Raw genomic sequence first — 27133 nt, forward strand, 5'->3', positions numbered from 1 at the left:
ATTGCGGTAAGTTGACCTATGCTACGCAACTCCAAGTACGTGAATAACGTAGCTGGTGTCGACATACCTTAGGTCCAGTTACTGCAGGGTCTACACTGTGGGGGGTTGACGGGAGAAAATCTTCCGTCAACTTACTTTACTCTTCTCGTCGGGGATAGAGTACATGGGTTGACTAGAGAGCGATCTGCAGTTGATTTGGTGGGTCTTTACTAGACCTGCTAAATCGACCGCCGGTGGATTGACCTCAGAGAGTCGATTCCTGCTGTAGTGTAGACCTGCCCTAAGATTAGAAGAACCAGGTGTTTTTGTAAATGGCTGATTTTTGGGGGGTGGGGGGATCTGGAACCCTGTATCTTAGGAAATCCTTGCTCAAATGTCCCCAAGTTTGCACCACTAACTCAATCCTTCACCTCTATGAAGCACAGCAAATTTCAAGGTATTCTTGGTCACCATGTGGATTTTAGAGGCCTAAGAATAGTAATATTTTAAACAGTGACTCCCAATTAACCATAGTAAAACCGTTGCTCCACTGTAATACCCGGTGATGGTAAACAGTCAGTTTAGCTTCACTGACCTGATGATAAAGATGGTCTCTAGTCCCACAGTGTACCTGTAACAGAGGAGATACAGACAAGAAAAAAAGGCCCTACTACTAATTTACTACAGTTATTGAAACTCTGGCTCAATATGACCCGCTGGTATGCCCCAGCTAGGGTGACCAGATAGCAAATGTGAAAAATCGGGACGGGGGTGGGGGGTAATAGGAGTCTATATAAGATAAAGACCCAAAAATCAGGACTGTCCCTATAAAATAGGGACATCTGGTCACGCTAGCCCCAGCATTCCTGTATTTACTCTTTGGCCTCAGGTTGCAGCTTCCTGGCAATGTTCTTTCCCTGGCTCTCATAGTGCCCTGCCTTGGCTGGAGATCATGTGATTGGAGGAGCTTTGGGGTTTATTCACGGAGAACCAGTGGTGCTGGATCATTTTTAAGAGTGGGGGTGCTGAAAGCCAGCCCCCTTACCTCTGTCTACCCCAGAACTGAGGCCGGCAGCCCAGTGCGCGGGGCCAGCAGCTGAGAGTCCAGGCATGCGGGGCCAGCAGCCTGGGGGTGCTGCAGCACCCCTAGTTCCCACACCTATGCTGAGAACTCCCTCAAGCCCTGACCAGAATACTGCAAACCCTAAGTGCTCAAAAATCACAAGCCTGGTTTAATCATGAGATTAAAAAAAACAACCCCTATATATATCTGAGTGAATTTATTTGCTGGATTTTGAGGTTTTAGGGTGAACTTGGGGCACATGTTTAAGCTTTTCTCAGCACCCAGGAGACTAGGCAACTTACTTAAAAAAGAAAGAACGAGAGGAAGCTGAGCGTCTTCCCTGAAGCCAGGAGCTGGTGCTGAGCGAAAAACACCCTTATGGGACATGCCGTAAATCAGAGTTGGCCCCAGGGGACCGGCCGGCTGGGCAGTGCTGGGTTGCAGGAAGCCGTGTCACTCCCCAGCAAAGGGCTCAGGCCCCCAAGGGGAGGCACCCCAGGACTCCATCGTGGCCAGGCTGGGCCCCCTGGTGACCTGCGCGCTCTGGTCTCCCTGCACGGACTCGGACGGAGACGGCGTGAGGGAAATTCCCCTCACAGTCACCGCCACAGACCTGCTTCCCATCCCGCAGCCACACCCCTCGCGCCAGCGGCGCGCGCTGAACCCCGAGCGCGAGCGCTCCGGGCGACTGAGCGAGAGAGGACCGTTAGCGCGGGTCCACGCGACGTGCTCGCTGATTGGCTGCGGAAGCACGAGGGCCGGAGATACAACGGCGAGGCGCGAGCGCGCGCGAGCCGCACAGAGTCGGTTGCCGATTGGCGGGAGCGCTCGCTCCCCCCCCCCCGCCCCAGCTTCCGCTAGTTGGCTTGACAAGCAGGGGAGGGGCCAGCGGCATTGGCCGCGGGTTGGCTAGAGCGGTCAGAGCGCGCGGGAGCAGGCCGAGGCGACGTCGGGTTGGTTTGAGTGAGTGAGTGAGTGAGCGAACGCGCGCGCGCCCCTGTGGCGGCCTTCTCGGATTGGTCGGAGTGGGCCCTAGCGGGGCCGCCGGGGACGGTCCGTTGGCGGAGAGCGGCTGAGGCGTGCGGGGACCCGGCGGTTCTGCGGAGCCGGAGTCAGGTGGCTTCCGGAGGCCTGGCCGCCGCCTTCTCCTTCCAGGATAGCGGCCCTGGGGACCCCCTGGTCGCCGCCGCCGCCGCCGGGAAACGTGAGTGCGCTGGGGACGGGGACGGAGGCGGGGGGAGCCGGGGCGGCTGCTGGGGGATGCGGCCGGAGCCTGGGCTAGTTGGGCCCGTCGCCCCATCGGAGGGATCGCGTAGCGTCGAGGCGGCGGAGCTGGTCCTGGCGGGGAGAGCGAGGCGCTGCCGCCTACGCGCCCGGTCCCCGCCGTACTCCGGGGCCGGCAGGTGCCGAGGCAGCGATCGCTGCCAGACCCCTGTGTCGGCCCCGCCGCTCTGCTGGCGAGAGGGAAAGCGCCGGGCCTGTGCTCCGGGCGGGGCCTTGCCTGGGGCCCTGAGTTTTTTTGGGGGGGGTTTGCTGTGTACAGGGGCCTGATGCCTTGTTGCGAGGATCACCTCTCCTGATGCTGCGCACGGGCCTGGAGACAGAAAGGGGGCGGATGCTTCGTTCGTGCTCTCGAGAGTGCCCCCCCCTCCCCCATGTGTTAGGGGGAGAGACTGCTATTGCATAGGTCTATGTGCACCATGCACGTCCCTTTCACAACCCTCCTTGATTTTCTAGGAGGGAGTGTATTTGGCTCCTCTCGGGAACTGTCCTGGCTCACTAGAGGTCTCTGCTGTTTCTCCTCCACTCTGAACGGAACAGTATTGACCATAAGGTAGTGAAATGGCCTCAGACTTCAGTTCCTGGCTCGAAAGCTTCTCTCTCTCACCTACAGAAGTTGGTCCAATAAAAGATATTACTTCACCCATCTTGTCTCCCTGGCTCCTGTCAGATATGCTCAGGGCAGAAATATTTATATTCTTAGTGATAGGCGAAGGCTGACCTTCAAAGAGGGAAAAGTGCTTTTTTTAATGTTTTTTTCCTATGAGAGAAACAAGTCTTTTCTTCCATGTTTCTCCCAATGTAAGTAGGTTGCTAGTGGGATTGGCGTTGGATTGTGAGGGGAAGTGACTGTTATGAAGACAGCTTTTAAATTGTGCATGAAGATTCCACCCCTTCTGTTAAAGATGAGGAGAGCTCATAGTCCATCTCAGAGATCTCCACATCCTCAAGTGAAAACTAGGTTTGACATTTCCTGAGACTCCTAAGGTGAAAAGCAAAAAGGGAAAAAAAATCAGGCCATATTTATGCAACATAAAGAAACAAAGGGCAAACTTTTTTCTTTTTCTTTTTTAGGTAGCCTTTAAAGATTCAAAAAGGAATTAAGGATAGAAAAGTGAAAGTTGCCTCTAGAGAGTTTTTGTGTAATCCAGGTAATCTTAATTGTTCTAAATATCGTGTGGTATTGAACACAGGACTATGTGCATGAACAGATATATAGATATATGAAATTATTTAACCAGCTTCTTGTAATTTACATTTGATCTGTTATTCATGACAAATGTACAATACAAAGTGCATCTAAGTAAGAGATCAACTCATGTGAAAAATACTCAGTGGGCTGCAATTCTGTGTAAAAGTACAAATGTGCGTGAGGTCATGTCACCAAATTTAAGCCTGATGAATATTTATAGGGAGACCTCAAAGGAAAATCTTGATGGTATGGAAAGTGTTATTGATTCAGTTAGTGGGACTCTTCCCTCTAGGACCCTGCTGGCTAAATACTAGGTTGGGTGACACTGTATTGCTGGAATTTCTGTTTTTATGATGTGTGAAACTGAATCCATGGCTGACTCTGATGTACTGTTACCTTCTGTGGACCAGCCACTAGAGGAGGATCCTTAATACAGTGAAACAGTGGGTTATATAAGCATGAACAGCCCCATTTTATAGACCACATAGATGAGAACTTAGATTTAACAGATTTTTTTCTGAGGGATGGTGTGGTTCAGTAATTAAGACTAGCATCTGTTACAGTAAAAATCTGGATGCTGTTTCCAGCTTGTGTAATCTCTTGGTAGGTTTATAAGGTTCTTTACTCAATAATAAAGGTTGTGAAGGATGCAGAATTATTAACGTCTTTAAGTAGAAAAAGTGAGTCCAGAACTATTGCTCCCCTGGTTGCCATCCTACTACACTTTTTTCTAGGCCAAATGGTACTTTGATGAAGGAAAAGCAGCAGCTGCTGCTACATTGTCTGTATTAGTTCTGTGCGGCATGCTGAAGTGATTCGCCGGGGTGGTGCATGCACAGTGCTAATTGAATGTTTGGCGTTTTTGGCAGCAAGCCAGGGACAAACTAATGAGCAAAATACCACCAGGAAGTGGCAATTTTGACAGCTCATAACCTGCCCAAAATAAAACAGATTTTCAAGAAGCCAGTATTAGCTGCCTCCCTGACCCCAGGCATGGTCTCCTACAAATTTCATGTTACTGCAGAAAACCATACCAGCACTAGACCTCTTCTAAAAAAAAAAAAAAAAAAAAAAAAGACCTCTTCTTAAAAAAATTTTTTTTTTTTAATGGCAGAAATTTTTAGACAGCCTAAATATATGAGTCATTACCCTGTCCCTGAAACATGTTGCCAAACAAAATATTTAGTTTAAAAGAGTTAAGGTTGAAAGTGTTCTTACTGAGTTCAGCACCAACTTCAAAACATTCAAACATTAGTCTGAAAATGAACACCCAAGGGATCTATCTAGTTCTGCTACCATGTAATCTTTCATTGGTCAGTATTGCTCCACCAGACTTAAAAAGCAGCCATCCTTACCAATGTTCCCAAAATTTTCAAAAATGCATGTAAAGGTTAAAATAATAAATAATAGATCCATTTTGTATTAAAAGGTTACCAACATAAGTTACATGTCTTTTAAAAAGGGAACAAAGAGGACCCAAGGAATTACAGACCAGTCAGCTTAACTTCAGTTCCTGGAAAGATACTGGACCACATTATTAAACAGTCACTTTATAAGCAACCAGAGGGTAATAGTGTTAAGTAATAGCCCACATGTATTTGTCAAGAACAAATCATGACAACCTAACCTAATTTTCTTCCTTGACAGGGTTACTGGCCTAATGGATAGAGGGAAGCAGTAATATATCTTGATTTTATCTCTTATTTATCTCTTGTGATATATCTTGATTTTAGTAAGTCTTTTGACACAGTCCCATGTGATAGTCTCACGAGCAAACTAGGAAAATGTGTGGTCTGGATGAAATTACTATAAGGTGGGTGCACAACTGGTTGAAAGACCATATTCAAGGAATAGTTATTAATGATTCTGTATCAAACTCTGAGGATATGTCTGGTGGGGTCCCCCAGGGATCAGTCCTGGATCCAGTACTATTCAGTGTTTTTTGTTAATGACTTGGATAATGGAGTAGAGAGTGTGTTTATAAAATTTGTGGATGACACCAAACTAGTAGGGGTTGCTAGCATTTTGGAGGATAGGATTAGAATTCAAAATGAACTTGATAAATTGGAGAGTTGGTCTGAAATCAACAAGATGAAATTCAATAAAGACAAGTGCAAAGTAATACACTTAGGAAGGAAAAATGAGATGCACAACTATAAAATCAGAAGTAACTTGCTAGATGGTGGTACTTCTGAAAAGGATCTAGGGGTTACAGTGGATTACCAACTGAATGAATCTACAATATGATGTAGGTGTGGAAAAGATTAATATAATTTTGGAGTGTATTAACGGAAGCGTTGTATGTAAGACATTGAAGTTAATTGTCCTGCTCTACTCGGCGCTCATTGGGCCTCAGCTAGAGTACAGTGTCCAGTTCTAGGTGTCCCATGTTAGGAAAGATGTGCATAAATTGGAGACAGTCCAAAAGAGAACAACAAAAATAATAAAAGGCTTAGAACACCTGACCTATGAAGAAGGATTAAACAAGTTGGGCATGTTCAATCTTGAGAAAAGCAGACTGAGGGGATGCCTACTAATAGTCTTCAAATATGTTGAGGGCTGTTGCAAAGAGCATGATGATCAATTGTTCTCCATATCCAGGGAGAAAGTAGGACAAGAAGTAATGGCCTTAATCTGCAGCAAGGGAAGTTTAGGTTAATGCTAGGCAAAACTTTCTATCTGTAAGAATGGTTAAGTACTGGAATACGTTACCAAGGGATGTTGTGGAATCCCCATCATTTGAGGTTTTTAAGACCAGGTTAGACAAATACTGATCAGTACTGGTTTAGGTATACTTGGTCTTGCCTCAGTATGGGGAAATGGACTAGATGACCTCTTGAAGTCCTTTCCAGCCTTACATTTCTATGATATAACATTATTTTATGTTACTAATTTCTGACAATATTGGTCACTACAAAAACCGTCTGTTAATTGTTACACAGTCTAACTGAAATGCAAACATGCAATCTTTGCATAAGCTTGCAATACCTTATAATCAACTCATTTCATAACTCCAAATAGATGTCATTTCAATTCTGTTAATAAAACTACTATTCTAATACTCAGAACATCATTTTGAGAATTTGTAGAAGTTTGGTATAATTTAATTTATCCTAGCACTCTTTTGAAATCTTTACTCATTTATATATTGTTTACATAAAACCAGTACAAACCCAGAAGCATATTTTCATTAGTGAACAAAACAAGAGGCAAGATGTTATGAAAACATGGCTTGGTTTTAGTGTCAGTAATATAGTATACAGTCTTCCAGGTTATGTCAGAGGATAGACAGCAAATTATACATTTGGAGTTGTAGATGTACTATGATATATACGTATTTAAAAAATTACTTGCTATGGAGTCCTCCAGTAGAGAAGAGCAAATTATCCCTGTAATGTGTTTTGGGTATGGAGAAAGCCACGTAATTCAGGTGTGCCCAACATACAGTTCTATTGTCTCTATTGTGTCTCTCTGGTCTAATGTGCCACATAGGAAATCAGGCCTTGACTATAACTGTCAGTAAGAGTTCATACCTCCCTCCTTCCCATCAGTATAAAAAAGCAGTATAGTATTCTTTGTACTTACTGATTTTGATTTTTTTATTTTACATTGACACCAAATCTTAACCTTTCATTATACTACAAATTTTTGTATTGACTGCACCAGAGAAGATATTTTTGTTGTGGGTGAGGGGCAGAAACTGATGGCTCTCCTTTGAGTGGCCTCTGCATATTCCCATTTCAGGGGGTGCACTAGCTGCATGCAGCTCAGACACTGCAACCTAACTAGTCATGTTTGTTGGAGGGCTCACACACCCGTCCCTGTTTCTGAACCTTCTAGGGATAACGCTGTAAAAGGGGCAGGATTCTCTGGCTGTCTCGAGCACTCCAGCGTATGTTGGGGTGTTCATTGTGACAAGCTCCCGGCTCAAGGACTTTGGAATTCCCTGCAGAAAAGGTTGCATGAAACTTTTCTGGAACGAAGAGCAATCTGATGAGGCAGGAATGCTTTCAACGCCCATCTCCAACACAAAGTAGTTCAGGTGGTCACAGACAATACCACTACAAAGTTTTACTTAAACAAGCAAGGGAGGTACATGTTCTTCTCAACTATGCAAGGGCAATGGTGTTGCAGGAATGATGTATCCTTCACAAGAGATGCCCATTAACAATACACTTGGATAGGAAGAACAACAGTCTGGTAGAAACTAAGCAGAGCTCTGGTGGACCAACCATGAGAAGTCACCAAAGACATTAATGATATAGGAAAGAATGATAATGAGATGATGGATTCAACTACAAATATTTAACAATATTGCATGATGTGTATGTGTACTCTATCTTCTACTCTTCGATTTGTTGTTCAAAAAACTTACGGGAACACAGTTTGAACTATTAGGAAGACTGTTCCCTTATTACTTATCTAGTAAAACAACCTTTTTTGTGCCAATTGCTTCAAACAGACAAAACGTTGAGCTGTGCCTGTAGGGTGACTTACTTGTTTCATAAGGGTAAGATGGTCCTATGTTTTCATCCTAAATTTCTGTCTAAAGTGGTGTTGAATTTCCATCTGAACTAACCTCTAAACTTGACTGTTTCCCCAAAGTGACAGAAAGAGTCGTCTCGTCAAAGAATTTTTTTAAAGCATACTAGTGTCCATAGTTGCTGAGGGAAATGACCTGGGAATCAGAATGGTTGAAGATGAAAGGGATAAAGAGAAGCTGGTAAGAAGTGGGGAGGGTAAGGGAATATAGTGTTAGGTTGTGGGGTGGAGATAGTGAATGAGATATTCATAGACTTCAAGGTCAGAAGGGATCATCATGATTATCTAATCTGACCTGCACATTGCAGGCCACAGAACCTTACTCACCTACTTTTGCAATAGACCCCTAAGCTCTGGCTTAACTGCTGGAGTCCTCAAATCATGGTTGAAAGACTTCAAGTTACAGCGAATCCATCATTTACGCTAGTTTAAACTTGATATTGAGGGAGATAAGGAAGGGGAGAAAAGAGAAGTGAGTGAATCTTTTTGTGGATCTTGTTCTATTTCTCATTGTAGGTGAATAGATTAGGCAGAATTTGAAGGGTGACAAACATCTATGATTGCACATGTGGGATTTTAATAAGGGAGATGTATTTAATTTATGAAAAAAAAAAATTGAATCAGTGTGGTTCTTGATTTTTCTCCAGGGTGCAGGAGTGGAAGAAAAGTATGGAAGGTGTGACTTATACTTAAATGCTTGAAAAGTTTGATACTTACTAGCCGAAGGACTAAGTATGCTCTCTGAGGTGAAAAAATAATTGCACCATCATGCTCCCTCCTTGCAATTTGAAGGGGAAAAGTACTTAAAACTTAGGCCGTTACCTACAGCTGATGAGCTCCAAGAAGAGCGAAACCTTTTAAAATAGGTCCTGTAGTATTGGCCTAAGGAGGTTGGTTGTGAGTTGCTTGCTTTCATTCTTGTGCTTTTATAAAGCCGGGAACCAAAGTAGCACAGAAACAATCTGGAATGAGCAGTGACTGAAGTTGAAACCAAGTAGGGGCTTTTCTAACCAGAGAAGTGCAGCTTTGGAAAATAAGGTACACACACACACAGAGTGGGGTTGGGGAGGAGATAAATTAAAGGATAAAGGTAGGGGGAGAGACATGAAACAAAAGAATCAAATAGAAAACAAGGAGGGAAGGGTGGAAAAGTGGGAGAAGAAAAATAAAAGGATTTTAAGATCAGATTTAAGACCCTTTTAATAGTAAAAATGACTATATAAAAGTTATTTCCATTTTTCCCTATGTGAAATTCATAAACTGCATTTCCTGTGGAGTCTGGCAAAGTGATAATTCAGGATGCAATCAAGTAGCTTTAATATTCTTTCAGGGCTTTGATGTGGGAATGCATGGCTAGAGATCAGTAAAATATTACTCCTGGCAGAATTCTGTGCCAAAAAATTATTAATTATTAATTAATTACTGGAGATATCCTAGAACTGGAAGGGACCTTGAAAGGTCATCAAGTCCAGCCCCCTGCCTTCACTAGCAGGACCAAGTACTGTTTTTGCCCCAGATCCCTAAGTGGCCCCCTCAAGGATTGAACTCAGAACCCTGGGTTTAGCAGGCCAATGCTCAAACCACTGAGCTATCCCTCCTCCCCAATTAAAAATTCTGTGTACAATATATTAAAATTCTGCATAGTTATAATTATGCCAGTTTCAATTATTTATTTATTTCAAAATACCTGTCAGCAAGTATGTATGTAACAATGCAGACAACAGAAAAGATTCAGGAAATGATTTTTGATAAATAAGATTCCATACTAGGAATATTAATAAAGAACTTTGAGTAATAATTCCTTTAAACTACAATACAGAAATGTTTCCTGCACCCCTCAGAAACAGTGCAAAGGCTTGGGGGACTCAGGGTAACAGAGGGGCTGAGGGAGAGGGAAGTTGCTGGGAAGGAGCATGGGAGTGAACCTGGAGGGTTGCTGGTGCAGGTGAGAGAGGTATAGAACAGATTATTTATTTATTGGAGAGGATTGTTAGGGAGCTGGGGAGCCTCCCCCATGCAGACCCTGGCTGATCTCTCTCCTCTCCCATTCAGTCAGGCACATCTACCCCATCCCCATGTATCCCTGCACCAAAATTCAGTCACCATCCTCTCCAATAGCCCTTCTGAACTGCAGTCTGTGACCCCCCAGTACCCCTGGATGCCCTGTTCTGTCCACCCCCCGTCCCAGGCCTCCTCACCTGGCCCCATGGGTAGGGCACAGTGAGGAAAGCAACCTCCCCCCCCCCTTTCCATGATTGGCTTCTCCAGCTCAGAGCTGGCTGTCCCATCTTCTGGCATCACAGCAGCCCTAGTGGGTGAAAGGCGTAATTGCAGCACCTCCTGAGCAGAATGTATTTTCTACAGGGGAAAAAAATATCTTCAGGGGACATGAGTTCTGTGCATGTGCAGTGGTGCAGAATTCCCACAGGGGTAAAATATGTAATGCCATTTTTTAAGATTCACTGTACATGTGTTCTTATCATTTTGAAGGGAAAGACTGAAAAATGCTGAATTAAAAAAATGCTTCAGGGTTTTGTAATTTGTAAATCCAAATTGTAGGTAGAATTAATAAATACATTTTAGTGCTACAAGTGAGAGGCCATTCTCCAAAAGACATCTAGGTATGTGGATTTCTTTTCATAGGTATGTGCTCTTCCATATAGTGAAGGTGGTACCTCTCCAAACTTTCTAAATCTGTTGGTTTAAACAATAGGCATCTTGAACCAACAACCTTCTTGTTGCTTGAAGTCAGAGTTTTTCAGGCTACAGCTAGTAATAAGCTTCTCTGGGTTGCTGTTAGGGCTGCCTAGTGTCTCAATTGACACCACTTCAACTTTTCTCGTTGTATAGTGTCCTTAGGCTGGAGCTCTCACCCCAGTGAAGATAAGTTGTTCAGTAGTACCAACAACTCCCGGTTTGGAGACACTAGGGCTTTACACCTTGAAGTGTTTGTTCTTGCCTGGAGATTCAGGGCTTTTCTGGTGCTTGGTGAAATTTGTGTTGCCCGATGCATTAGGATTTTGGTTTTCATAGCTCCCACTGCACTGAGACACCTGTCCAATTGACTTTTGTGTCTGTTCTATTTTTGTCTTTTCTTTCAGGTACCAAGGTCAGTAGGTGTGAACAAAGAGGGTAGATCTAATGCCTACAGCAGTTTTCATTGTACTCATGGAAAGCATCCACATGAGACAACCTCTGTGGATCCTGAGGTATTAGTAATTTCAACTGATACACAGGTACCTGCATCACATCTGAGTGATGGGGTGAGCTGAGTTGGACTGGACTGTGGGCAGTCCAGGTACAAACTGGTTTAGGGATGAACTTCAAATTCCTCCATTCCAAATTGTAGATTCATGCTCCTGAGGATGAAACGTCCATGCAGGGGGACTTCCCCCAAGGTACTTAGTGTCTACAGGAATAAAAAATCTGCATATGAATTATCAGGACAACCTTATGTTCAGAGACTACTAACATTCAAGGATGCAGTATCCCTAAAGTTGGTCTGGTCCAGATAGTTGGGTCATTGTGTACTGCGTAAACCATTTGGGACAGACAGGATCATACCGTTTTTATCAGGAAGCCCTGCAGATATGGGAGAGGATAGTATCTCAAGATGTTCCTAGCAGCCACTTAATTGGCATGAATGCAACACAGTAAGCGGGCTAACCTGACTGGTTGTCAATCCACTCAAATTGTTTTTGAATCCGGGTTAGTGGACATGAACTTTTCAATATTGGTTCACCCCGAGAGAAGCTTTGAGCTAACTACTGGCATTGTGCACTAAGCTGTGGGAAGAAACTACTAGTTAAGAGGTTTCTTCTCTTAACTACAGGGGAGGGAAGCTCACACTATATCTTTCTTCTGTTACATCTGATAGCGAAGTTCCTGACCAAAGAATAACCTATGAATGACACTTTTTTTGCTGTTCCTAATACAAGGAAAATGATTATTAATGGGATGGCAGTGTTTGGTTCACTCAAGCTGCGAGTCTTTGTCATCTGATCATAAAGAAAGTGTCACTCCACACAATCTGATCTAGTTGGCATGATGTCTTAGGAGGTAGCCATTGAGATGCCTGTTTCAGAGCAGATGCCTCAAGATCTCAAGTTCAGGAGCCTCTAAAGGGCATATACATTTTAATTAAAAAGGAATATAAAGTGGTTTTAATTATGCTGATAAAGGGTTTTATTGAGCACTTCAGAAGCTATAAACTCTACTTCTGTGAATGTCATGATATTCCTGGTGTTGATGACATCAGCTCAGGGTTGAGTGAGCTTCAGGCTCTCACTGACTTACCATGTTTTTATATTTCTTCTCCTAGTCCCAATGAGACTGGCTTTCAGCAATCATCTACTAGATTCTGGTGCTATATCTAGAGATCCTACCATCCCCTTCCATGAATAGGAGCAAACCAAAGGATTTTGTGAAGGTGGCTCAAGTCTGTTTCCATGGCAGAAGTCTGCCGTTGTCTATTTTCAAAAAGATGACAAATTTCTCCAACTTGTACTAGAAGGGGATATAGATCATGAAAGACTGGTAGTGGTATTAGCTGTCATTTCAGCACTGTGAAATTCTCTCTTCCTCAAGTTTTAGATTTGTCCTTGGCCTGAAAAAAGATGGAAGTGGTAAGGTAAGATATTTTTAGCTGTTAGAGATCCAGGTGTCTTGTTTGGTACTGGGAGTGGAGTGTTTTTCTCAGCTATTCTCAGTTCCAAAAAAAATGTTTGGAATTCAGTCAGTGTTGGAACTGAAGTGATTACAGTTCTTTGTAACTTATTTGATAATTATTTCATGTTTTCCTCTTGTCAATCTGCCGCTCCTCCATCCCTCTCACCACACCCCTCTTCTGCATCATGACATCTGTCCTTCTCCTTTCCTGTTACCATCACCCCTCTCCAGCTCTACCTGCTTCTCTCCACCCTAATCTCCCATCTCATCCCACCTGCACAGTGGTGACATTTTGCTCCAACCCTGGCCCTTCCTCTATCTCTACTTCCTAAACTTGTCCTCACTGCTAGTAGCACCATTCCTAACCTTGTACCCCTCTCCCCCTCCTCCCCTTCCTTTCCTGTTTCTGGAACTCCCATTCCATCTCTAAAAAGATGTCATCTAGGCCCTCTTCATGTCTCTCTTCCTCTGGATCCTGGGTTTCTGAGAGACCTGGAACCCTTCATCTGATCTTGCCTTTGCAACTGCCCTCTCTTGTGGAGGGGGCTCTTTCTCACTCACCATCTTGGATCAGACTGTGGCAGGGGTATTCAGCTTTTCTCCCATTCTTACTTTTCCATCCCTTCCTGCCAACCCCTCCTGCTTTCCCATTTCTGCTCTTTTTCTCTTACAAACAGCACTGAATACAATCTTCTCTCCCCCTCCATGTTGTCATTTACCAGCCACCCAGCTTTCCCTTTCTGATTTTTGGCTCCTGGTTCTTTTACTCTCCTCTCAGTCTCCCACACCCTCCTTGTTGACTTCAATTTCCATATTGATGACCCATCCAACCGCTTAGCTGCTTGTTTCTTTGCCCTCACCTCTTCATTGTTTCAACTCTTCCACTATGCAAAGAGCCATTCACTTGACTTGGTCTTTACCAAGCATTGATTTCTCTCCAATCTCTGTTGGTGAATTCTTCTGCTCTAACCATCACCTCTTGGTCTCTTTTAGCATCACCCATCAGCCTCCACCCTCATGCCCTGTTACTTGGCTTTTCTGTGACTTCCAACACATCAGCGATGATGACTCTTGCCTGGCCTCAGCCCTCCCCTCCATGTCCACCCTGTCTTCCCTTTCTTCTATTGATATGATGGTGATTCTCTCTACGCTTCACTCTTCTCCACCCTTGACTCTATTGTCCCTCTCCCATTGTGAGATCTGCCCTGCCAACCCCCAGTTGTAGCTCACCCCCTACATCCTCTTCCTCCTCTCCCAAGCTTGTGCTGCAGAGTAACTCTGGTGGAAATCCCATGACCAAGCTGATTTCCTCCACTACAAATTTGCTCTCTTCTTTCAGTTCAACCATCTTCCTTGCTAAACAACTCTAATTCTCCAAGCTAATTGAATACTACACTCGTGATCCCAGCAGAATTCTCACTACCTTTGACTCACTCCTTCAGCCCTCCCCTCCTCCTGCCTCCATGTCTCTCTGCACAGGATCTTGTTAACTTCTTCCAAAAGAAATTGACAACATACAACATGACTTTCCTCCTCCCATTCGCCTGCTTCCCTTCCCCTGCCACAGCTCTCTCCTTCATCTCCCCTGTCACAGATGCAAAAGTTTCTCACCTGCTCTCCTCCTCTAACACCTCCCCTTGCCATTGGTCCATTCCATCTCCTGATCTCGCTCATGCTCCCTCTCATCCCTTCCCTTGCTCGTCTCCTTAACCTTTTGCTCTCCTCTGGCTCTTTCCTCTCACAATACAAGCGTGCATTAGTCTCTCCCATCTTAAAGATATCCACCCTTGGACCCACTTGCACCTCCAACAACTGTCCCTTTCCCCTTTCATTTCAAAGCTCATTGAACATGCTGTCCACAATCTGTCTGGTGTTCCTCTCCTTCAGTTCCATCTTAGACCTTCAGTCTTGCTTTCTGTTGAAACTGCTCTTGCCAAAGTTCTAATGACCTTTTCCTAGCAAAAGCTCAAAACCAGTACTCAGTCCTTGTCCTCCTTTACCCATAAAACACCTTTAAACACCATTGACCAAGCTCTGGAAACCTTATCCTTCTTTCTATGACTCTGTCCTGTCCTGGTTCTTCTATCTCTCCAATTGCTCCTTCAGCATATCTAGAGTTCCTGGAGTCATTGCAGATCTGAATTCCACTTAGGTGAGTGCATGCCCAGTGCACTAATGTTGAAGAATTTTCCCAGGCAATACCCAAAGGATTGGCGCTCATGCATCTCCATTCATAGCTCATCAGCTCCTTCTCACTGACCATGGCTAGAGTTGGAATGCTTAGTGTGATCTTCCCTCACACTTGACTTCACAGTGTTTTGAAAAAAAATAAATTTGTACGGTGTATATAGTTAAAGTATAGTTAGTGATAGTAGTAGTTACTCTCACAGCATTTAAACACTGCCCTTTGTTTGGGGCAGCTAATCCCAGTAATGACACCCACACTAGATGTTTATTTTCTGGGGGAAGGACACATTAAAGATTCTCTGTTTGAAAGTCTTTTAAGAAGAGGACATAGGTGGCTAGAGACTTATTGAAGCAACACCTTTTTGAGCAGGCAATAAGGCCTGCCAGGGCACTAGGAACCGCTGTGGAGAGTCAGGGCCCTCTAAGAGCATTGGAGCCGGTATGGTCTGGAACTTCAAGCCCTATGATTCTAAGGGACCTTGAGAAGTCATCTAGTCCAGTCCTCAGCACTCAGGGCAGAACTAAGTATTGTCTAGAGCAGGGGTTCTAAACCTTTTTCTTTCTGAGACTGCTCTAACATGCTGTAAAAACTCCACGGCCCCCCTGTGCCACAAGAACTGGTTTTCTGCATATAAAAGCCAGGGCCGGCGTTAGTGGGTAGCAAGCAGGGCAACTGCCTTGGGACCCATGCCACAGAGGTCTCCTCGAAGCTATATTGCTCAGACTTTGGCTTCAGCCCTGGGTGGCAGGGCTCAGGGTCTTGGGCTTCAGCCCCATGCAGTGGGGCTTCAACTTTCTACCCTGGGCCCCAACAAGTCTAATACTGGCCCTGGTTGTTGGCCCCCCTGAAACCTGCTCGCTGCCCCCCAGGGGGCCCTGGACGCTTTGTTGAGAGCCACTGATCTAGACTATCCCTGATAGGTGTTTAACCTGTTCTTAAACATCTCCAATGATGGCGATACCACAACCTCCCTAGGCAATTTATTCCAGTGCTTAACCACCCTAACAATTAGGAAGTTTTTCCTAATATCTAATCTAACCCCCCTTTGCTGCAATTTAAACTCATTGTGTCTTGTTGTATTCTTAAAGGTTAAGGAGCATAATTTTTCATCCTCTTCCTTGTAACAACCTTTTATGTTCTCGAATATTGTTATCCTGTCCCCTCTCAGTCTTCTCTTCTCCACACGAAACAAACCCAGTTTTTTCAATCTTCCCTCATAGGTCATGTTTTCTAGACCTTTAATAATTTTTGTTGCTCTTCTCTGGACCTCCTTCAATTTGTCCACATCTTTCATGAAACGTGGCTCCCAGAACTGGACACAATACTCCAGTTGAGGCCTTATGAACACGGAGTAGAGCAGAATTATTATTTCTCGTGTCTTGCTTTCATGCTTGCTTACATAATTCCTTCTAATATATCTCAGAATGATGATTGCTTTTTTTGCAACAGTGTTACACTGTTGACACATGTTTAACTTGTGATCCACTATGACCCCCAGTCCAGATCATTTTGAATTTTAATTCTATCCTCCAAAGCACTTGCAACCCCTCCCAGCTTGATATCATCTGCAAACTATGTAAGTGTACTCTATGCCAGTATCTGAATCATTGATGAAGCTGTTAAACAGAACTGGACTCAGAACTGATCACTGCGGGACTGCCCTTCCACTTCGACTGTGAGCCACTGATTACTACTCTCTGGGAACGGTTTTCCAACCAGTTATTCCCCCACCTTATAGTAGCTTCATCTAGGTTATATTTCCCTGGTTTGCTATGAGATGTTGATGTGAGACAGTATCAAAAGCCTTACTAAAGTCAAGATATACCACATCTACCACTTCCCCCCCATCCACAAGACTTATGACCCTGTCAAAGAAAGCAACTAGGTTGGCTTGATACAATTTGTTTTTGACAAATCCATGCTGACAGTTACTTATCCTATTTTTTTCTAGATGTTTGCAAATTGATTTGCTTAATTATTTGCTCCATTCATTTTCAGGGACAGAAGTTAAGCTGACTGGTCTGTAATTCCCAGGGTTGTCATTATTTCCCTTTTTATAGATTGGCACTATATTTTTTTTCTTTTCCAGTCCTCTAGAATCTCTCCCGTCTTCCGTGACTTTTCAAAGATAATTGCTAATGGCTCAGATATCTCGTCAGTCAGCTTCTTGAGTGTTCTAGGATTATCTAAAGTCTCTTTTGAGTTCCATATTAACCACACATCTTGAAGAACTACAGTTACTGCACAAGGTGAGTAACCATTTCAGTTTTCTAGCCCCTGATGCAGCATCCTTATCCACAGTGGCCTCCATGGAATCCCTGGGAAGCCCCTGGTTCAGCAAAATCCCAGTCCTCTGCTCACTCTAGGGCAAGATCACCTGTAGCTCAGGGGGGCCCCCTGCCGAAACCATTCGGACTGCAGCTTTAGGGTAGTCAGATGTCATTCCTCAAGGGATTCCATTAGCCCCAACTACATCTTTCTCTTCATCACCACACAACACAACAATACCCAAATCCTTGCTTCCTGTACTGTAAAACTTCAGATCATATCAGGATCTGCTCAGGCGCATAGCATTGGCCTTAGGTATTCAGGACAAGTTTGTACAGGAAAACACCCATACGTTGGTGGATATCCTTCAGCTGTCTGCTCCTTGGAGAGTTGTTGTCCCTATAAATAAAACAATATTAGAGCATGCTAAAGCTCTATGGAGTATCCTGGCTTACTTAACAACCACAGTAAAGTGCACTCACAAAAGATACTATATGTCAATGCAGGTCTTCAGGTTGTTTTTCAAATGAACGAGAAGATATAAATTTATGCCTAAAGAAAAGGAGTCCAAAAGGTCTGAAGTCCTGAAATCTATGAATGTAGTATTTAGGGCTATTACCTCAAGAGTGTGACTTTTTTTTTTTCTTTAGCAGTTGAAGACCAACTGAGTTCCTACATTTCATTTTGGAAAACGAGTTTAAAAAAAATCTTAGTTAATCATGCTGTTTAAAAATATCAAGAAATTCTGTAGATAAGAGCAGCTATTTCTCCTATTCCCCAGAGTAGGAGCTGGGTATCAAGGAAGCCACTCTCCTAGGCAGAGGAAGAGAACTGAAGATAGTGACTCAGATGAAAGTCTGCAAGATTCCAAGAGAGCACAATGGACTTCCTCTAATGAACAAGGCCTTTGTGTGTAGTTCTTCTGAGATAGTCAGTCATTCCTTTACTGTAAGCTCTGTGCTAGAGAAAGGGGAAGCAGGGATACTTGTTTCAGACTGTAATTAGCTTCAAAAACTTGATAACATGACAAAAATCTACTATCCTTGATTAGCCTTTATCTTCTGAAATACTTGGGGACCAGGAAATGGGGGGAGACATAAATGAAATCTCTGGTCTAAGGTACAGATGACAGGTACATTGCCCAGGTTTGGAGGGTCTCCAAATTGTGCAGAATTTTGAAATCTGATATTCTGTGCTGTGACCAACAGGACTGCTAGTATATAGACCTGTTTGTTAACCTGAGATAGAATTTGGGGTTTGACTTTTGATACTTTAATATCCTGTGTGAACAAGGAACAAAGACATTGTGTGTTGCATTTCCCACAACCAGACGGGGCTTTTAGAAAATATAAGAGAGAGAGCTAAAATATTGTTGGGTAGACACTGGAAGACTGCCTGGCTCCTCTCTCAAGCCAAGGTCAATCAACCAGTCAGGTGGGGCAAGGGGGATGGGGTGGAGGCATAAGAAACACTGAAAAGTCAGAGAAAAGGTGTCCCTGACCACTACATAACCTCACTCCCTACCCCTCCCATGAGGTATAAAAGAGATGGTACCAAACCCTTCAGACTCAAAACCCTCCAAGACAGAATATGACCATAAATTGTAAGGGGTGGAGCCAGGGGTGTGTGCTGCAGCTGTATTTGAGCCTGCTAAGGAGAAGGAGGGAAGGGAAAAAGGCTCAGCAAGTGTGCAGAACTATGGATATACTTGCCTGATTAACCCCAATAAACACTGCATTGCCTGCACTTCGGACTTCTGGTCTTCTGCTTTCTGTCTGCGTGACAAGAACCAGGGGAAGGGCAAAGGGAAAGCCCTTAACAAGAGCTGCGTAGGTCTTGCCCATGACTAAAGCCCCCCCACATTCCGTGTGGCACAATTACATCAAAACCTATTAAAAGAACATTAAGATACAAAGTAAAACACTCAAAAGTTAGATTTGAGGTTGCCCATGCAATCTTAGTTGTGCAGATGCAATTATGACAGTGCTTGACTCTGCAACATTAATGCTCTTTTAATGTGGTTTTACTATATAAAATATGATGTCTTTATTATTATGAGCCATTAGTGATGATCTTCAAAAAGTCATGGAAGTTGGCAGAGATTCCAGAGGACTGGAAAAGGACAAATATAGTGCCAATCTATAAAAAGGGGAATAAGGACAACCCGGGGAATTACGATCCAGTCAGCTTGACTTCAGTACAGGGAAAAGTAATAGGGCAAATAATTAAGCAATCAATTTGCAAACACCTAGAAGATAAGGTGATATTCTGGGATGTATTAGCAGGAGTGTTGTAAGCAAGACACGAGAAGTAATTCTTCCACTCTGCTGCATGCTGATTAGGCCTCAACTGGAGTATTGTGTCCAGTTCTGGGCGCCACATTTCAGGAAAGATGTGGACAAATTGGAGGAAGTCCGGAGAACAACAACAAATATGATTAAAGGTCTAGAAAACATGACCTACGAGGGAAGATTGGAAAAAAAAATTGGGTATGTTTAGTCTGACGAAGAGAACACTGAGGGAGGACATAACAGTTTTCACGTACATAAAAGGTTGTTACAAGGATAAGGATGAAAATGTGTTCTCGTTAACCTCTGAGAGCAGAATGAGAAGTAATGGGCTTAAATTGCAGCAAGGCTGGTTTAGGTTGGACATTAGGAAAAACTTCCTAACTGTCAGGGTAGTTAAGCACTGGAATAAATTGTCTAGGGAGGTTGTGGAATCTCAGTCATTGGTGATTTTTTTTTAAGAGCACGTTAAAGAAATACTTGTCAGGGATGGTCTAGATAATACTTAGTTCTGTCATGAGTTCAGGGGACTGGACTGGAAGACCTCTCAAGGTCTCTTCCAGTCCTGGATTCTATAATCTACTGATGAAAACATTCCATCAGGTGGAACCATATTGACTTCCACATGGGTCATCAGCAGGTTTTGAACCTTTAGATCTGCACCACAGACTTTTACCTGTTAACCTTATGGAGTAACTGATACCAATAGTAGATTGTCATCTGGAATAGCCACTAGAGGGGAATGTCCTATACCTTGCTAATACATTTTATAGATATATGCAGTTTGCAAATGTATGCTGATGCTCAGAAATCTTGAAGTCAATTCCATATACTGAGAGAAATGAATTCTAGTAGTCATAGATGCTTCTGCCTCTGAGTCCCCATCTCCTCCCTTCCAGCCTGTCTCAGTGTAGTTTTGTGGTCTCTCCTCCAGCCAGGGTGCATTTGATTTAAATAAAATTGATTTAAGTCATGGTTAAAATCACTAGTCAGGAAGACTTGGTTTAATCATGGATTTCTACATAAAAGTACATTCTTGTTGGTTGTTATAACCTTAATACATATTCTTCACAACTCAGAGATAGATGTAGGTTTCATTTTTAGAAGGTACACACTATATATTTTTAAAGTGATTTATTTTGAAAACTTTTCAGATTAGTTTTATAGCTATATCAGAAAATGAATGATTGTTTGATTATTTCGTTTACCAAAGGTAATTGAAGCAGATATTTATGACGTCATTGGGAGGTGAACTATCTCCAATTCAACAGGTTAATCATTAATTTTTGGAGGATTTTCTTGTCATGCTGTATTGGGGATGTTTTTCTCCTAGACAGACATTTAAATTGTTTTATTTAACTAAAACAACTACTTTATGTATTCTGGATTTTTTTCTTCAACAGCAAACATAATATTTTAACAAAACAAGCATATGAATTTTTGAATTTAGTTAAACATTCAAGTTTTTTAAAATCAGGCTTGTTTTTGTTAAAATTGTTTAACTAAAATAGTTAAATGAAATATTTAAAAAAAAAAAAAAATTAAAACTATGTCAGCCAGGTCAACATGGAAAAACTTAACATATTGGCTTCTGCAGCTAACGCAGTCGCCTTCACCTTCATTTTCCGGTTTGTTCAGAATCTGGAAAAGAAAAACAAGCTTTCCTGCTTTTTCAGGTCCCAAACAATTTCTCAATTTGGAATTAATTAGTCCAAAGGAAGAAAATATTCTTTCTACACCGGCAGAAGAAGCTACTGCTTTTAAGTGAGATTATCACTTCAACAGTCTCTGAATCTAAGTGCTTAACTGACTTCCACTGGTGTCACTTTCTTTAAAACATCATCAGCAAACATATATTTCTTGAATGGTTCTTATTCCCAAACTGGGCCTCTTTTACTGCCTACTGCCATTATAGGTTTTCCCTTCTAGTGAGAGTATGGTATGGTAGATCTCAAATCAATGAAGGCTACACTCAGAAAGACCTCAAGACTTCTGGAATACGCTGCAGTTTCACTTTTGTTTCTACTGCCTGTCCCTGTCTTCTCACATTTATCTCCAGACTACTTCTCCTTGTCCAGATCTATTCCACCCCCAACAATCTTCTATTAATTGAACTTTTTGAAACTTTGCACTTTTAGAGAGAGGTAAGGGATTGACTCGGTTTACACAAATTTGCAGAGGGACAATAGTGTTGAGGTCTGTTATTTCTCACCTCTATATATTATTTATTTTAAAACATTTTTGCTGTTAACAAGCATGTTATCTCTGGAGACACAAATCCACAGTGTCTCCAGAGAGAACATGCAAAACTAAGCATCTCTGATGGTATCTTCTAGACTGAGGACTGAGTCCCAGTGCGTAGATAGAAATATTAACCTAAATAATCTATACAGAAGCCCCTGGATCCCCATAAGTTTGGGTCCCTAATTCATGAACTATTGGAACTCATTTACAAAACTTTTCTTAAACATTACATGAATATATTCTCATACTATAGAATTAGAATTTATAATCCCTATTCCATGATGAGATATCTTTGAGCTATAATATCTTTATCTTTGTTTTTTTCCTCAAGCATTTTATCAAAAACATCTAATTTAAATAAAAAAAAATCATTGATTTTTATCCACCCCAGGCCCATTGCTCATCCCAGTTCCAATCTTCTCTATCTTGGCTTCGAGTCCTCATTCCTCCCCTGGGCTCCTCATCCAATTTCTCTCAGTATGCTCCTCCTCCATGCCACTGTCACATCCTCATCTCGTTTCCCTCCAGGATCATTGTCCCAGTCTACTCATTCCACCCTTTCCCAGGCCCTGCTCCTGTCTCCTCTGCATTCCAGATGAGCTGCTTCCTCCTCCGTGCTGCCTGGGTGAACTAAAGCCTCTAAACAAAATGGCTTGTAAGACTTTTTTTTTTAATATGGGTGTGATAAATGAAGAGGGGGGAAGCTCCCTTTTATGAACACCCAGCCAGCCAGTAGCTATAAAATCCCTCTGAGTAGCTGTTCTCTAATTGCTCTAACCGTAAAGGGTTAAAAAGTCTCACTGCTATGCATAGGTAAAAGGAAGTGAGTGGACACCTGGCCCAAAGAGCCAATCGGAAGGCTATGACTTTTTAAAATTGAAAAACAACTGCACTTTTGTCTCTCTGAGGTTGTTCTCCCGCAGAGAAGAGACAGTGCAGTTATGCTGTAAGAGGCTTGGGGCCAGGTATGAAAAATCCTCAGTATTATACCTAGAAATGACTACACCTCTACCCCGATATAATGCGACCCGATATAACACGATTTCAGATATAATGCGGTAAAACAGTGCTCTGGGGGGGGCGGGGCTGCGCACTCAGGTGGATCAAAGCAAGTTCGATATAACGTGGTTTCACCTATAACGCGGTAAGATTTTTGGCTCCCGAGGACAGCGTTATATCAAGGTAGAGGTGTAATTTGAACTCCAGGTATGTAAGTGGATCAGGAAATGTCTAGGAAGACGCAATTAGGTTTATCTTTTTTTATTTCTTTATGGCTTGTGGACTCCTCTGTGCTAACCCAAGTGCTTTTGTTTTGCTTGCAACCTTTAAGCTGGACCTCATGAAAGCTATTCTTGATGCTTAATCCTTGTAGTTGTTTTTTCTTTAAATCTAGCAAAAGCCGAAGTTCCCAGATGTATTTTCTTTTTTTTTAATTAATAAAATTTACCTTTTTTAAGAACAGAATTGAATTTTTGTGTCTTAAGAGGTTTGTACCCATGTTGTTTAATTAGCTGGTGGCAACAGCTAATTTCCTTTGTTTTTCTTTCTCAACTCTTCCCTGGATGGGTGGCGAAAGGGCTTGAGGGTACCCCACAGGAAGGAATTCCCAAGTGCGCCTTCCTGGGCTCTCAAAGGGGTTCTGCACTTGAGTGGTGGCAGCTTCTACCAACCCAAGGTCAGAGAGAAGCTGTAACCTTGGGAGTTTAATACAAACCTGGAGTGGCCAGTATTAATTTTTAGAATCCTTGCGGGCACCCACCTTCTGCACTCGAAGTGCCAGAGTGGGGAATTAGCCTTGACCTGGTGGCAGAGTGGTGGGATCATTTTGAACCAGAGGCACAGACCTCAGGATTTTAAAAGGACACATTTTTCCTTTTGGCAGCCTGCAAAGCTAGGAAGTTTTTTTTTCTACTTCCATTTCTTTGCTGCCTGAAGGGGAACAGGCACACAAAGGGTTCAGCCTGCAAAGCCAGGAACTCCAACAAGCAGTTTATTTTTTTCCCCTAGCTTCGGGGCAATGAAATAGCTAGGCTAGAGTAGGGCAGCCCTGTGCATGAGGTTGCGGTTGGGCACCGAAACCCTAGAGCAGAGGTTCCCAAACTTAATTGGCCTACCGCCCCCTTTTCAGAAAAAAAATTACTCAGCGCCCCCCTTTTCAGAAAAAAAAATTACTCAGCGCCCCCCTGGAAATCTACCTTCTTTAAGTGAACAAACAGAAAGATGCAGTGACAAATTTGCATTCTTTTATGTATCTATATTTCTACCTACATCCTACAATATAGTAAAGAAAGATGTGTTATCAGAATATCGCCCACAATATCTGGTATACAGCGTTTTTTGCGTAATACGGCAAAAGACAACCAAACTAAAATACTAATGAAACTAATAAACTGGGTTTTGTTCTTTGCTCAGCATTAGATATATGTATTTGATATTAAATTGTCAAATATCAAACTAAATTTATCAAGAAATAATTAATCTAAAAAATAATCAATATGCAATTAAAAATCAGTTAATAGTTTTAATTTAGTTTGCCCTTATTTAAATAATTGTTCCTTATTAACACACGCCTTATTTACCAATTAACACAGATGATTCAATAGATATAAATAAATGTTATAGTTAACAGTTTTTTACGATTTCATTCCCCTGTTTTCGTTAATATTGTAATAAAAAATATGACAAATATATTGACTGTACACTTCAAATAGTACTGTACCGACACAAGCCTGCTACGATTTTATTATTAGTAAGCACTAGAGACACAAAACCGTACGGTAGATATGTGTGAAAATGTATAAAAATACGTGTAAATTGCTGTTTTATTGAAACAACAATAATACAATTTGCTTTGTATGTGATCCGTAATCCGTAAAGATCGAAGGTATCGAATATGAATAAAAATTTTTAAATACTTATTGCACTATTGTTAACTGCTTTTTACACAATCCAGAAACAATCTAAATTAGATTTCATACATGTCGCCTATTTATAGTATCGTATTGTAAACAAGTCATTACACGCACATATTCCTGCCGATGCATGCTGGACTTCCCGACAATGCGCGACACGCTCGCCTGCCAACACTTGCTTGTTAAGAGCTGTTGGCGGACTTGACAACTGATCGGTTATAATTTGTGAATTTATTTGGAAAATAAAGTAATCACTACAACTTTAACTCTGTTACACAACAGATGAAACATGTACGAACGGTTTTTCAAAATTTTCTTATATTTTCTTCTTTCTTCATGCTTCCACCGCCCCCTTATTTTTATTCAATGCCCCCCAATTGCACCCGAGGCTACTACTGCCCCCCTCGATTGTTCCAGCGCCCCCCAGGGGGCGGTATCGCCCACTTTGGGAACCTCTGCCCTAGAGCAATCAGTCTTCCCAAAGTGGCACGCCATGAAGAAGGCAGACCCCGATCAAGCCCAGACATCCAGCTCCATGACAGAAATGCAGGGAGGGGATGGGGGACCGGAGATTTCCCTGGAGGGTCAGCCCACCCCCAACTCAAGGTGCCAAGATGTAGGGATGCCCTTAACCCAGACAGAGTTCTAACTGTGGAAGACAGGAATTTCTTCCTACAGATTAAGTGCTTGGAAGTGGAGGCGAAGCGCTTGGAGGCGGAGACAGAGCTGAAGTGCTTAGAGCTGGAAAGGGCTAAGCTGGGTCAGCAAGGTACCCTAACTGTCCTCCTCCCGGTACTGCTCCCCATTCCAAGAAATTCCCCACATACAAGGTAGGCGGTGATACAGAGGCCTTCTTAGAAAATTTTGAAAAGGCCTGCCTTGGGTACAACATCCCTCCAGACCAGTATATGGTGGAGCTGAGGCCACAACTCAGTGGACCCTTAGCAGAGGTGGCAACATGTGAAGGCCAACTGCCCCAAGAGCACCAGCCGACTGCAACTCATCACCCTGGGATCCCACCAAGAGTCTTCAGGCCCAGATGTCTCGCAAATACCCCCAGAGCGAAGGGAAACTTAGAGTGTGGGCGGGAGGAAGATTACAGGGTGGAGAGACCCTGGAGCACAGGTGTCGGCTATCCACCAATCCCTGGTGGACTGCAAATTCATCAACCTAGAGGCCCAAGTGACAGTGCAACCCTTTAAGGCCAACTCTTTTAACTTGCCTATAGCCAAGTTGCCTGTCCAGTACAAGGACTGGTCAGTAATACGGACTTTTGCAGTCTATGACAATTATCCCATTCCCATGCTGCTGGGAGAAGACTTAGCCAACCATGTGAGGCTAACAAAAAGGGTGGGGATGGTCACCCGCAGCCAGACTAAACAGGCCTCCGCACCTAACTTAATTCCTGAGCCTCCTACAGGGACCCAGTCTGGATCCCCTGATACCACAGGCCCAGGGACTGAGCCAGAGGTGGTGGAACCAGACCCCAGACCAGAGTCTATGGCAGCGGTTGTAGATCCAGTTCCTGGGACCCAGCCAGAACCAGCCCAAGGATCGGAACTGGCGGAGCAGTCAGCACCAGAGCCCGTGTTTGCAACTCCACCAGAGTTAGGGGAACCAGCACCACAGGGCGCCACAGAGCCTGCACCTGCAGCAGCAGCAGCTAAACCGGCGCAAGAAACTCAACCGGAGCCTGAAATACAACTGGATAGCCCCCACTCTGTTGCTGGACTTCTGCCTGCATTTCTCTTTACTGCTGCAGCTCATTCCTTTGTTGATGTTTTGTTTTTATCAGAGGGTGTTTTTGGCTTTAAATGTAAAGAATGTTAAGTGTATCCCCCCCTCTCTTGCAAAGTTCCCTTGCAAAATTCCCCTGTTAGCTGCTCCTGGTCGCTAGCTCCTCTGGTCGCTTCAATCTGATGAAATTCAGTAAAGCCAAGTACAAAGTACTGCACTCAAGGAGGAAAAATCAAATGCACAGCCACAAAATGGGGAATAACTGGCTAGGCAATACTCCTGAAAAAGATCTGTAGATTATAGTGGATCACATATTGTGTGAGGGTCAGTAATGTGATGCAGTTGCGCAAAAAGGATAACATTCTGGCATGTATTAACAGAAGTGTCGTATATAAGACAGGAGAGGTAATTTTCCTGCTCTCCCCAGCACAGATGAGGTCTCTGTTGGAGTGTTGTTTCCAGTTCACTTTTAGGAAAGATGTGGAGAGAGTCCAGAGAAGAGCAACAACAATTATGCAGTATGCTGCTGCTGTTTCTGAAAGACTGTTGAACTTGTCATCAGAAAACTGGACAATTTACATGCACGGCTTGATGGTTCTGAGTTAAAAGATTTCTTAAGTATGTATATAAATGTGGAAATTAAAGAAATATGAGCAATGTACTTTGTGTGTGTATGGTTTGTATTATCAATGGGTAATTAAATTGGTTCGGGATCCTTCAAGATACAGTGTCATATAATGCAAGATCCTTTCCAGAAAATAAATATTAACA

General features: G+C 43.1%; 1 protein-coding gene across 6 annotated transcripts in view; it reads left to right on the forward strand.

Moving 5' to 3' along the window:
• Positions 1–2012: 2012 nt before the first annotated feature.
• The window catches only part of DTNB (dystrobrevin beta), a 350654-nt gene continuing 325533 nt past the window's right edge, over positions 2013–27133 (forward strand). For 5 of the 6 annotated variants that reach the window (XM_054022675.1, XM_054022676.1, XM_054022677.1 and 2 more), the window contains exon 1: positions 2013–2246. The gene's annotated coding sequence lies outside the window, so the exon portion shown is untranslated. Of the gene's footprint in view, positions 2247–3397; positions 3475–27133 lie in introns of all 6 variants that reach the window. The other variant, XM_054022674.1, reaches the window with a different exon arrangement.

This window comes from Malaclemys terrapin, chromosome 3 (assembly GCF_027887155.1).
Source record: "Malaclemys terrapin pileata isolate rMalTer1 chromosome 3, rMalTer1.hap1, whole genome shotgun sequence".
Taxonomy (NCBI): domain Eukaryota; kingdom Metazoa; phylum Chordata; order Testudines; family Emydidae; genus Malaclemys; species Malaclemys terrapin.